The 12,977-nt window shown below is 28.1% G+C and overlaps 1 non-coding gene across 1 annotated transcript; it reads right to left on the bottom strand.

The window, feature by feature from the left end:
* Positions 1 to 3,295: 3,295 nt before the first annotated feature.
* On the bottom strand, positions 3,296 to 3,367 carry TRNAD-GUC (transfer RNA aspartic acid (anticodon GUC)). Its single transcript has one exon. It is a non-coding gene; the product is annotated as a tRNA-Asp (tRNA).
* Between the last annotated feature and the right edge of the window lie 9,610 nt (positions 3,368 to 12,977).

Below are 12,977 nucleotides of genomic sequence, written 5' to 3' on the forward strand. Positions count from 1 at the left end.
AAAGAAAATAAAACAAACTTCAATGAAAGTGATATAAATGAAAAAAAACTATAACTAAAGATAGATAAGAAAAAAAACGTTTTAAGAGAAAAAAATGGAAATTAGAAATAAATGACAAATTAAAGTCTATTTCTGTATAAAAAATGCATTTTTAAAAAATAAAGTTATATCAATTAAGTTTTAAAAGAAAAATTAATTTAAGGATATGATATAAATTACATTAATGATGAGTTTAAGGAAAGAAAATTTTAAAAATTAATAGCATCTATGATGAAAGGATTAAATATGGTCATATTTGATATTCTGCAAAATTTCAAGGTAAAATTTTCATTATTTTTAAAAAATAGGAAAAATGCACAAAATAAGAATTAGAAAAATAAATAAATAAACTTCTAGACACAATTTTTAGCAATTATTTTAAGAAAATATAAGAGAAAATGTCATAAAAATATGATAAAATAAATAAATATTGGTTGTCATTCTTTTCTAACTTTAACTTTATTATTATGTATAGATATGAATCTTTTAGCAAAAGAAATTATCTATGTTAAATAAAATAATCTAAATTTCGTAAAATATATATGCAATTTTTATCAATTTATAATAACTATTTTCTTGTAACAAATAAATAAATAAAAAGTAAGAAAAAATTTGAAGAAATGATATAAATGAGAATAAAGAGATCAAACTAAGGCAAGGAAGTAAAAAAAAAGTATGATTAATGATGAATGAAATTAAATATTCAATAAAATTTGAAAGTGAAATTTTCAGTCGTTTAAAATAAGAAAAAAAATATTAAATTTAAAAACAAAAAAAAAAACTACAAAAATATAGACAAACTTCAATTAAAAATATATAAAAGATAGTAAAGCAAACTTTAATTAAAGATAGATAAGAAAAAATAAATTAGAAAAACGTTTTAAGGAAAAAAAAAACAAAAAAATGGAATTAAAATATTGATAGATTTCTCCTTATTCTCCTCCTAATTTAATATGAATTACAAAATAAATTGAATCTCTCTCTAAATAATTTTTCTTGCTCTTGGACCACTTATTATTCTTTCTATAAGTTTTTCAATCAAAATGATTTTTTCTCTCAATATATAAAATCATAGTGCAATATCCTTTCAAAAACTTTTTATATTTTGAAGAAATTTGATTATTACATGATTTTTCTTCTTATATCAGTATCTTCAGAAGTATCATGAGAAATCATCTCTTTTTCTTTTCATGAAGAAATAACATTCCATCATCTTCAGAAGAACAGACAAAGTAAAATAATCACGATGTTTTTGTTCATTCCAAGATCTCTTCTCCTCATCTCTAAATAAGCTTTTAGTGTGTTGTGTCAATTTTGTTGTTCTTTTTATGTTGCTTGTCATCTTTCTCTTCTTTATGATTATTGTTGTTGTTTTGGTGTGTTGTTGAATTTTCCTCTCACTAATATATGCATGTATGTTCAATGAAACTTGTTTGATGTTCCTGCAAAATTTAAAAAGGAAAGTAGAGAAGGAAAATAAGTGAAATAAAAAAGATGTCTGACCACAAAAATAATATATTGAGAAAAACTAATCAAACCATGAATTTTTCTATTACTCACGACAAGAATAAACACATAAATAAAAATTGGTGGATACCTTTTACCATATTGTTTGAAATATATTGTGATTAGCTACTCTACTTTATAGATTAGTACCTTTCAAATTAAATTTGAAAAAGCTTTTCAAATTCCTTAATTAAGTGATAAGGAATAAACTTTCAAATTAAATTTGAAAAAACTTTTTAGATTCTGTAATTAAGTGATAAAGAATAAATCCTCTTAAATTTTATAATTAAGGAAAATGTCTTTTATGGTAAAGAATTGATAACTAAATTTTTTATGTTTATGTTTTAATGAGGAAAAAATTAAATACTAAACTTTAATGTTATGTTAAAACTTCAAATAAATATTGTGTTTTTTAAAATGAAAAAAAAAAGCTCCAAAAACCAAAAAAAAGATAAATATGATTCCAGCCCTTATAGGCATGCCACATCAGCTATTCTATATTCAACTTTATATATATATATATATATATATATATATATAGATTCTTTAGATTATATTATACTAATGTATATAAGTATAAAATTTATTAGTTTTTCATTTTCATACAGAACATGCCTAATGATTGAACCACTATATATATATATATATATATATATATATATAAGAGACAATAATTGAATGTACACAAGAATGACTCCAAAAATAAAATAAAAATAAATTAGTGATACCAATTCGCAAATTAAATATTTATACATCACATTTGGACAGATTTATGGGGCATAAATTATAAGTAGTATGTATCACTCAAATTTGAAATTAATTGCATTAACATGTGTTAATTTTTGTCCTTTAACTTTGTATTAATTGATTGGTCCAATAGTTTTGGCATTACATATTTTCAGAATTTGGAGGTTTACGAAATGGAATATGCTTTCAACACGATGACGCAAGCAAATTATAATTACTCGGTTTCTAATCTTTCATTTGAATAAGCGCAATGATTTAATATTGGTGTAGGAGTGGTCTTGATAGAGGACAAGAAGCGGAAATCGAGATTAATTAAGATAGTATATCACAGAAAATTATTAAAGAACACGAATGAGGTTGAACATAGATGATCTCATCAATAATGGAAGAGGAGGGTAGACCACAGAAATATTGGAAATAAGTGATCAACATGACATGATGCAGCTTCTGCTTGTCGATGACATGACGTTAGATAGGAGGTTATGGAGAACATAAATTTAGATAGAAAGTTAGCTAAATAGTTAAATGTTATCTCATTTTTCCTTAATAGTACTATTAGTCACAATATATATTAGTACTCTTGTAGTTTCTTATTTTTTGAGTTTGATTACTGTAGCATTTTGTAGTTATCTCTTTATTTCAACTGTTTCTTACTATCTTCGTCCACTTTTAATTATCATAATTTCCTTTTTTAGAGTCAAATTATAAAAACTTTGACTAACATTTTATGATGTATTTTTTCATCATATTGATATGCAAAAAATTGCAATTTATAGTACTTTTCGCATAGTTTTTGAATATCTAATTTTTTTGTTTAAACTATCAAATTAATGTAATATAATTTAACTTTAAAAATTAGTCAAATTGACTTTCGAAAAGCGCAACATGACAAATAAAAGTGGACGGAATAAAAGTTTAGTCACCTTTATAACTTTATGGACGAGCCAGGAAAAAGAAAAAAGGATGAACCAGAAAAGAAAAAAAAATGAAATAAAAGAAAAATCGCCGCTGCCGGGGATCGAACCCGGGTCACCCGCGTGACAGGCGGGAATACTTACCACTATACTACAACGACTTGATGGTGCTATGTAATTACTTTTAACAATATAGTATAATATAATATATAACTCTCTCTTTCTATCATCATGTCATTAGGTGCAATAATAATTTATTTGTGAAATTAAAAATTACATACCCATATTTATCTTTCCATATATTCCGAGTCGTTGAAACAAAGAAATTGTAATAATTCCGACTACTTTCTTTTGTTTTTTACTTTCCTGCCTAATCTTTGGTATCTTTTTTTAGGGTGCATTGAATATCGTACCAAATTAGTTTTTTTTTTATTTTAAATCTTTTGTAAGTATAGCTCTATTTGGTTCGGTTTTTGTAAAATGATTCTTTCGATTTTTCTAAAAGATATTTTGATACGTAATAAAGTGAAATTCATTACAAGATCAAAGTATAAAAAGAGTAAATTGTTATTGGCAACTGATCATACCTCACAACAACATAAAAAAAATTAGGTCCTTTGGAGTTTAGATGATGGATATGAGTGAGGAGTTAGGGCACAAATGAAAATAACAAACAAAATGGGGATGGGCTTGAGTAGTTGGGTTGGATCATGAAATTATTAGGGTCCAAGTTTGAGTATTAATATTTTTTTTTTTGGGAAAAAAAATATCAGAAATAATGATAAGTTTGAGACTTAATTATCAAACATAACGATAGTTTGAATAATTATATTATCAAACATGGCGAGCATTTTTGAAATTTGATTTGTAATAATAGTTTCTGAAATTTGCTCTGTATTAGTGAGACATCACTTTATATCAAATTATCAATGATACAATGATAAATACAAAGCAAATTGCTAAATCAGAGTGAATTGTGGTATTAGTTAGATAGAAATGTTATCCTTTTTGGCGAGGTTGGAATGTCTAAGTTAGCTTCCCTGCACTATTTTGTTGAAGGTTAATTTTTTTTTATCCTTATGTTATATTCGAAGGTAAGGCCAAGCCTCCCTCTCCGGTATGCATCTTCCGATATATAACACCATAGACGTGAGATTTTTTTTTTTTTTTTTAAAAATGTTGTATTATTACTTATAAAGAGCGAATTGTCTATTTCAAGAGTATGGTGCACCTTTAGGTGTATTTTTGGTCTATTTTTTTTTTAATGTCTAGTAGTTTTTTATGTTGCAGAAAATTTCTGGTGTTTCTTATTATTTTTTTTTTTTTTACAATTTCAATTAAATTTAACAATTATAATGTGGTAAATATTTAATAGAAACTAAACGTGCTCGCTTTTGACACACGATAAGAGAAACATATAAAATCCTAATAGCAACAGAGGAAAAAAACAAGTCTTTTAAAATTTAATTTAATAGACGACAATAGCATAAAATTTAAAGCTTTAATATCCCTAAATCCTAATTAATAAATGCTTCAACAAAGCCACATAATATATCACGTCTAAAGTGTAACAACTTTCAAAAGCTTAATTTTTTATTTTTTTTTCATGTTTCTGCTAAATGAAACCTTTATTTCATTTTATATAGTTTGAATGCATATAAAATTTGAGAAAGAAAGAAAGAAAGAAAGAAAGAAAAAAATTCGAAAAATATCTTTGCCCTATAATGTGAGCAATTATGTTGTTTGAGAGTTATGAAATCGCAAAAAATACCCTATATGTTTGCCAGTTCAAAAAAGTTCAGATTCTAACATTTCATTTCAAAAATTATTTTTCTCGTTGTTGTAATATCGTCTATATTTTATATTTTTCGAGTTCGCCACGAATCTCATATTCTAGAAAATAATAAGTTTATGAAAAGTAACTACTGTATATAGATATCGTTTTGAAAAAAAATTCAAATTTAGTTAAAAAAAAAAAACAAATTATGGGGGGAGGTTTCTGCGGGATTGGGAGAGGCACGTTAGAAACATATATTTTCCCTTGTTGGGATGGTTCAAGAATCTTTGCGGGTTTTGCGTATGCAATCCCTATACCTTGTTTATGGTTGCCGTTATCCGTTGTATTGTATTGTATTTTGGATTTGAATATAATGTTTGTTTCGATTGTTACTTAAATTTCATTGTATCGTATAGTTTAAATGCATCGTTAGGTAACAATTATAAGACTCATTTTATGTAACAATCAATTTGGTATATTGATCACGTCGTTACTTTAATATTTAATTATCATTTTGTGTTTACTTATTATTTAATATTTCTATTTTATCCTTTACCCTACTTTTTTTTTGGTAGTAACTCTATCTCGTAACCTACTTTTTCTTGTTGGTTTATCATCCAAATTATGTATGTGTGACATTACGTAATGAAGAACGACACACTCTATCCAAATATTGTATTTATTAAAACTATACAGTACAATACAATACAAAATAATACAATACAATACAATATAATACAATACATTATGAAACAATAGTAACAATCATCTAAACATAGTTTTTTTTAAAAAAAAAAGTGACCAAACTTTTATTGATCTGGTTCTCTGAGTTAGTGTAACAATATTATTACTCAGATCAGTACATAAAACACAAGCATATACTCACAAGGAGCATGACGAGTTTTTCAACTCGTTTTCTGATCCTAAATCGTTTTAAATCGATTTCTTTTCTCAATACTTTCTTAGATTCAGATACCCAACACATGTACACTAGAATCTAACTCGAAACAACTCTTAACATCGCTAAAACGTCTCAAGAAAACCCATCAATCACATGTAAGTTCAAGAATGAAAAGAATTCAAGAACACAACTCAAGAACATCAAATTCTAACTCTTTTAGGACGAAAACTGCTGAATTAAACATGATTGGCACGTTAGTGAATGGATCCAACGCTATGTGATCTCACATACCTTGTAGGGATCACCCCCGACGAAATCCACAAGCTAATCTCGACGAATCTTGAACGAATCTTGAACGTTCTTCTCCTTTCTCCAAGCCCTAGCGTGAAATTCACTTTTCTAAACTGACTAAAATCTGGCTTTACTCCAATTAAACTCCTAAAAATGAATTAATTAAGTTGGGTAAGGAAAAAACCAAACTACCCTTCCAAAATCCGGATTGGACTTTCCTTATTCGAACAACCCAACTTCCGAAGAGAATAACATACTCATATGAACTCGGAATCGCGCAAACATGGCGGCGTTGGAAAGATCATTCCAACCATATCTGGAAGTACACCTAAATCATCCTGATCTAGGAGTTATGGCCGTTTGAAGTTGACCAAAACTCAACTTTTCTTAACTTAAACAAATATCCAGATTTCCATTCTTTCCAAAAATGACTATTTCCAATTATTAGCTTCTTCCTAGTTTCTTCAGATTGTGAGATGTTACAATATCTCCCCTTTGGAAACATTCATCCTTGAATGAGATTACTCTTACTAGGCTAAGAGTGGTAATATCAAGTTCAAACACCCAACAAGCATGCAAACAAACAACATGCTCACTCAAAATTTAAAGAGTACTAAGAAGAAAATTAGTACCTTGGTCTACACTTTCTCCGGATTCAAAGAGATGTGGATATCTCTTCTTCATATCTTCCTCAGCTTCCCAAGTAGCTTCCTCAACAAATTGGTTCCTCCAAAGGACTTTGACTGATGCTACCTCTTTTGTTCTCAACTTGCAAACTTGACGATCTAGAATCTGAACAGGAATGTCCTCATAAGATAAGCTATCTTTGATCCCAATATTTTCAGTTGGTATGATCAATGAAGGATCTCCCATGCATTTTTTCAACATGGAGACGTGAAATACCGGATGAACTGCTGCTAACTCTTGTGGTAGCTGTAACTCATAAGCTACTTTGCCAACCCTTTTGGATATTCTGTAAGTGCCAATGTACCGGAGACTAAGCTTTCCCTTCTTACCAAATCTCATAACACCCTTCATGGGTGAAACTTTCAAGTAGCCCAATCATCCACTTCGAACTCTAACTCCCTTCTCCTAACATCGGTGTAGGATTTCTGACGACTCTGTGCTGTTTTCAACCTCTCTTGAATCACTTCCACCTTCTCTATAGCTTGATGAACTAAATCTGGTCCTATTAACCCAGTTTCACCAACTTCAAACCATCCAATAGGAGATCTGTATCTTCTCCCATAAAGAGCTTCATAAGGAGTCATTTGGATGCTCGAGTGGTAACTATTGTTGTAAGCAAACTCGATAAGAGGTAGGTGATCATCCCAATTACCTTTGAATTCAATCACACAGGCCCTCAACATATCCTCTAAGGTCTGAATAGTGCGCTCTGCTTGCCCATTTTTCTGAGGATGAAATGCAGTACTTAAGTTCACACCTTTAAACCCAAGCCTTTTTGGAATGACTTCCAAAACTGTGCAGTAAATTGTGCACCCCTATCTGATATAATCGAAACAGGGACTCCATGAAGTCTTACCACCTCTTGAATATATAACCTGACATAACCTCTGCTGAATGGGTAGTCTTCACCGGCAAAAAATGGGCAGATTTGTTCATTCGATCCACAATCACCCAAATAGAATCATGCTGCCTGCGAGACCTTGGTAAACCTGTGATGAAGTCCATATTAATCATCTCCACTTATATTCCGGAAGTTCTATATTCTGAGCCAAACCATCGGGCCTTTGATGCTCTACTTTAACTTGTTGGCAATTTGGACACTTAGCAACAAATTCTGCAATACCCTTCTTCATACTATTCCACCAATACACCTCTCTCAAGTCACGATACATCTTTGTGGAACCTGGATGAATGGAATATCTGGAGCTATGAGCTTCCTCCATGATCCTCTCTTGGAGTCCATTCACAATTGGTACACACGATACATCTTTGTGGAATTAAATATCATCTCATGTTATTTTCACATTAATGCGTAGAATATCATCTTTTCTAATTTATATTAAATGATTTTTTTTATCTCAAAATCAATTGTGGAGATGAAGTCATTATCTCCTTTCATAGTTACTATAAATCTCTAACTATTTATGTCATGGAGAAATATTTTTTGTTCACCAATTGCTTCCCTTCTAATGGGACTACTTAGGCAGTATTCAAGTACCATTTTATTTTATTTGTTTTTGTTTATCAATATTAGTATTATATAAGATTTTAATAATGATATTTTGAATCATATACTTTCATCTTTATCATTTTAGATGACTATATTTTTCAATTGTTCTGCTATTTTTTATCACAATTTCGTCATTATCATTTAGATGACTATTTTTTCAATTGTTTGCTATTTTATAGATTCTTGAATTTATTTGAAAAAAAATATTATATTTGTATAATCGTGTTTTGTCATTTTATCATGTTATCTTATTATATTGCTTTATTCTTGTGTTTATTTCTATTCTAATGTTGTTTTTTATTTAAAATTTTGATTTCTCAATTGATGAATTAAATTTCATCTCATGTTATTTTCACATTAATGTGTAGAATATCATCTTTTCTAATTTATATTATATTATGTTGTGGATTATCACAATATGCATTATTCTACTTCTTATATTAATGTGGATTTTAGGGGTAAGTACAAAAAATTGATGATTCTATTGATAGAGTAATGACCCATTTTTCCTATTGACATTTTAATAGCTTTAGTTAATGATAAATGTCATACACAATTTTTCTTGATATTTTTTTTGTTTACAACTTATCCTTACTTTTCTTTTAATATCATTCTTTATTTAGACTTCAATTTCTCAATTGATATGCTAATTGAAATTTTTCTTGATTTTTTTTTTAAAAAAATTAACCTACATTCAAACATATTACCTTATCTAATTTAGATCATATTGTGGGATCGATTTGTCAAAATATGTGCTATTGAACTTCTCTATCAATGTGAAATGATAAGACATAAGTTAAAAGATTCATCGTCTAATATCTCATTTTTATTATTGATAATTTAGTAGATTTTTTGTATCCATAAAAATCTCGCTATATATTTGGTAAAATTTGATATAGAAGAGGTGAGGTGAGACATCACTTGGGTCATGATTCATAATTTCATATTCATCTTTTTTTTTAAATTCTTTTTCTTTTCTTATTTAAATTTCTAGAATTTTTTTAATCTTTAGCGTAAAAAAATTTAAAAATTTATGTTACAAATTATTCCTTATAAGTTTTTATAGCACTAAAGTTTATACCCATAATAACTTGACTTTTTAAGTTTAGTTTTTTTATTTATCTTTTATCCTATTTTAGGTGCTTACGACCTTACAAATTAACCATATAAGAAATTAAACTCAAAAGGCATATTTCCAAAAAAATCGAAGAAGTCTTAACGATTTCTTCTTCAACTAGATGTTTAATAAATTAAAATTTATTCTTTCTCGAATCAATATTATATCATTATGATTCTTGATTATGCTTTATTCTTACTACTTTCATTCTTTTACAGAAATATTTTATATATTATAATGATTCATGATATGATAAATCAGGCATGCAAAAGTAATTAAATTAATTAATCAAATATTGTCATTTGATTTGCAAATTGGGAAGCGTAGTTCACGCTACTAATCATTTATAGATGATGAAATTAGGAGAAAGGCAGCTATATATATATATATATATATATATAACTTAAAATCATTTGAATCATTTCAATGGTGTGATTTCTAAAAATGTGTCAATGTGGTAATAAAACTTAAAATCATTTGAATTTTAATAATGCTTCCGAGAGTCATTTAGAAGAAATTTGGAAAGAGGAGAATGACTATGTGAATTTTTTCACATTTATAATTGTATGTCACTATATTAACTTTGTTTTCTATACACATGCTTATGCTGTTGATTAATTGCAGTTTGATGACTTTTTTTTCATGATATATGATAGAAAAACATTGTAAAAATATTTTTATATATAGGATCTTAATATTTTCTTCTATTTAAGTCAGTTTCTCTAAGGCAGAAGTTATGTGGCTATTAATCGTGTATTTTTTATTTAATTTTTAGTATTTTTTCTTCAACAAGATCATTAACAATTGCATTTGCATGAGAAAATGACATATTATAAGCATTTGTTTTATTTATCACTTAAAGTGTATATATTTTTTCTACCTGATAACTAAGTGATATTTATACTTATTACTATATCATAACTCTAGAAAAGAACGCAGTTAGATGGATAAAAACATATTAACGTTCAGTTATTACTACTTTAATATAAAAGAAAAGGAACAAGATATTTAAATTGTGTCAATCAAGGAATTGTTTCCTTTTTCGATGAAGCTAATACCTCAAGAAGAAATTTAAAATATAGTTAAAGTGAGTTAGAATTTAATATTTAATTTATTTGAATTTGAAGATCGAAATTAAAATACTATTTTAAGAAATCATGAATCTAATTTATAGCATTATTGCTAAAAAAAAATTAAGCTTCTTAGGTACGAATAGCTAGGCATAGTTTGGGCAAAATTGAAATTCAATATTTTTTAAATTTTGGTTTGAATTTTGTATGAGGGCAAAGAATCAAACAATAATAACCACAACATGAAAGATGGACCAATATTCGAGCAAAGATTATGATACTTGACTTCCTCATTTTGTTAAGATAAAATATATTATTTTGATAACTAATAATATTATTGGTAATTCGTAAAGAACAATTACAAATTCGTAGCTAAGCTTATCGCAGTAAATTTTAATGGTTCTTGTAATATTATAAAAAAAATATATCATGAATTTCAATTATTTAAAATATCTTGATGAAATGTGTAATTCATCGGTTCTCCAAAATATAATATGTTGAACAAAATGGAATATATGTGTACTGACATTAATGGACCTTTTTTTTGCAATTAATTGTGTTTTAATTAGGTTTTGTCACAATTATTTCTAGTAATTTAATAGCCAATTATCTCATAATATCTTATTCATCTATAGATAATTTTTTCTTTTTTAATAGATCGTTATAAAAAAAATGGAGTACTTTTAAATGATACAACACACCTATTGACATTTATAAATGAACCATTCAATTAATTATTTTTAAAAAAAGAAGATAAATCTTCGACTCAACCATACAAACTTTTTTATTAAAGTCTAGATAGCGTGCTCACCACTGCACCATAGTATCTAATTGTATGAAAAAGTTGATCATGACTTATACCAAATATTTGATGCATGTGCAAAGAAAAATAGATATTTACGCTTTAAAGGAAGTAGAGAACTAGTATAGAAAAAAGAACTATCCTAAACTATTATTTTCTCCGTCTTAATTTATGTGACATCATTTAATTAAGTATGAGAATTCTTAAGAAAAGAAAAAAAGGAATTTTTTGAAATTTTATGATTTAAAACAACCTTAGATATTTGTATGAATATAAATCATCTCATAAATTTAAATTATTTTTAATATAAAAAAATAATATTCTCTTTTGAGACAAATTTTAAAAAAAAAGAATGTCACATAATTGACAGAGAAATTACTACTTATATTCAAATAAACATATGCCCTTTGAAGGGGTTAGAGAAGGTCTTCAGGCAAAACAGGAACAGGACAAAGCAAAGATTATGATACTTAACTTCCTCAATTTTTAAGGTAAAATATATAATTTGGGAAATTGCATAAGTACCCCCCAGCCTATACCCGAAATCCCAGAGACACACCTAACTTTTACTAAGGTCCTATTACCCCCCGAACTTAATTTATCTATAATATTCTACCCCTTTTTGGCCTACGTGGCACTATCCTTGAAAAATTTGTCAACATGCGTTGGGCCCACAAGATAGTGTCACGTAGGCCAAAAAGGGGTAGAATATTACATATAAAATAAGTTTGGGGGGGTAATAGGACCTTAGTAAAGGTTAGGTGTGTCTCTGGGATTTCGGGCATAGGCTGGGGGGTACTTATGCATTTTCCCATATAATTTTGATAACTAATAATTTTATCAGTAATCAATAAAGAACTATTACAAATTTGTAGCTCAGCTATATATTGTAAATTAAGGAATTTGACCCTTCTCTTTGACACTTATAATGGCTCAAACCACCTAGAAATTTTATTAAGCTCAACAATGATGGAAGTTGAATTCAAGAAAGTTGTGGTGGAGGAGAGCTAATCAGAGAGTCAAGGCAACATGATGATTGCTTACTCTTTAGGTCTAGTCCAAGCTAAGGTACTAGCAACATGGTTGAAGCCCGTGCACTACTCTATGGTCCTAAATGGTGTGTTAGTAGAGGTTATGATAGGGTTTGGGAGAAACGGATTTCCTACTCTTAGTAAAATGCATAAACGGAGAATGGAGAACGCCTTGGAGATTGGATGGATTGATTCAAGAAGCACAATAAATAGTTGAATCTCATGGATTTATCCTTAGTCATTACTTTAGGAAAGCCAACAAATTTGTTGATATATTAGCATCCAGGAGTTATAGTGTTGATGCAATACATGATTTCAACTCTTTCTCTGATCTCCCGATCGAGGGAAGTTAGGGGATTAATTAACACAGATAGATGGTAGCTCTCTTCCTTCATAATGCATCAGGTCAGACCTTCTAATTTTATTTATAGAATGTACTCAATGACACCAAGTAATAATTGTATTGCTAACTGTCAAATACAAAGGGAAATAAGACTGATAATGAATTGCAGGGAAATTAAAAGCTACAAGAAGGAGATGAGAACGACAGAAGAATGGGGGTGAGGGGATACAGAACTTTCCTAT

Source organism: Solanum verrucosum, unplaced genomic scaffold (assembly GCF_900185275.1).
Source record: "Solanum verrucosum unplaced genomic scaffold, falcon-dt-bn FXZP01000102.1, whole genome shotgun sequence".
Taxonomy (NCBI): Eukaryota; Viridiplantae; Streptophyta; class Magnoliopsida; order Solanales; family Solanaceae; genus Solanum; species Solanum verrucosum.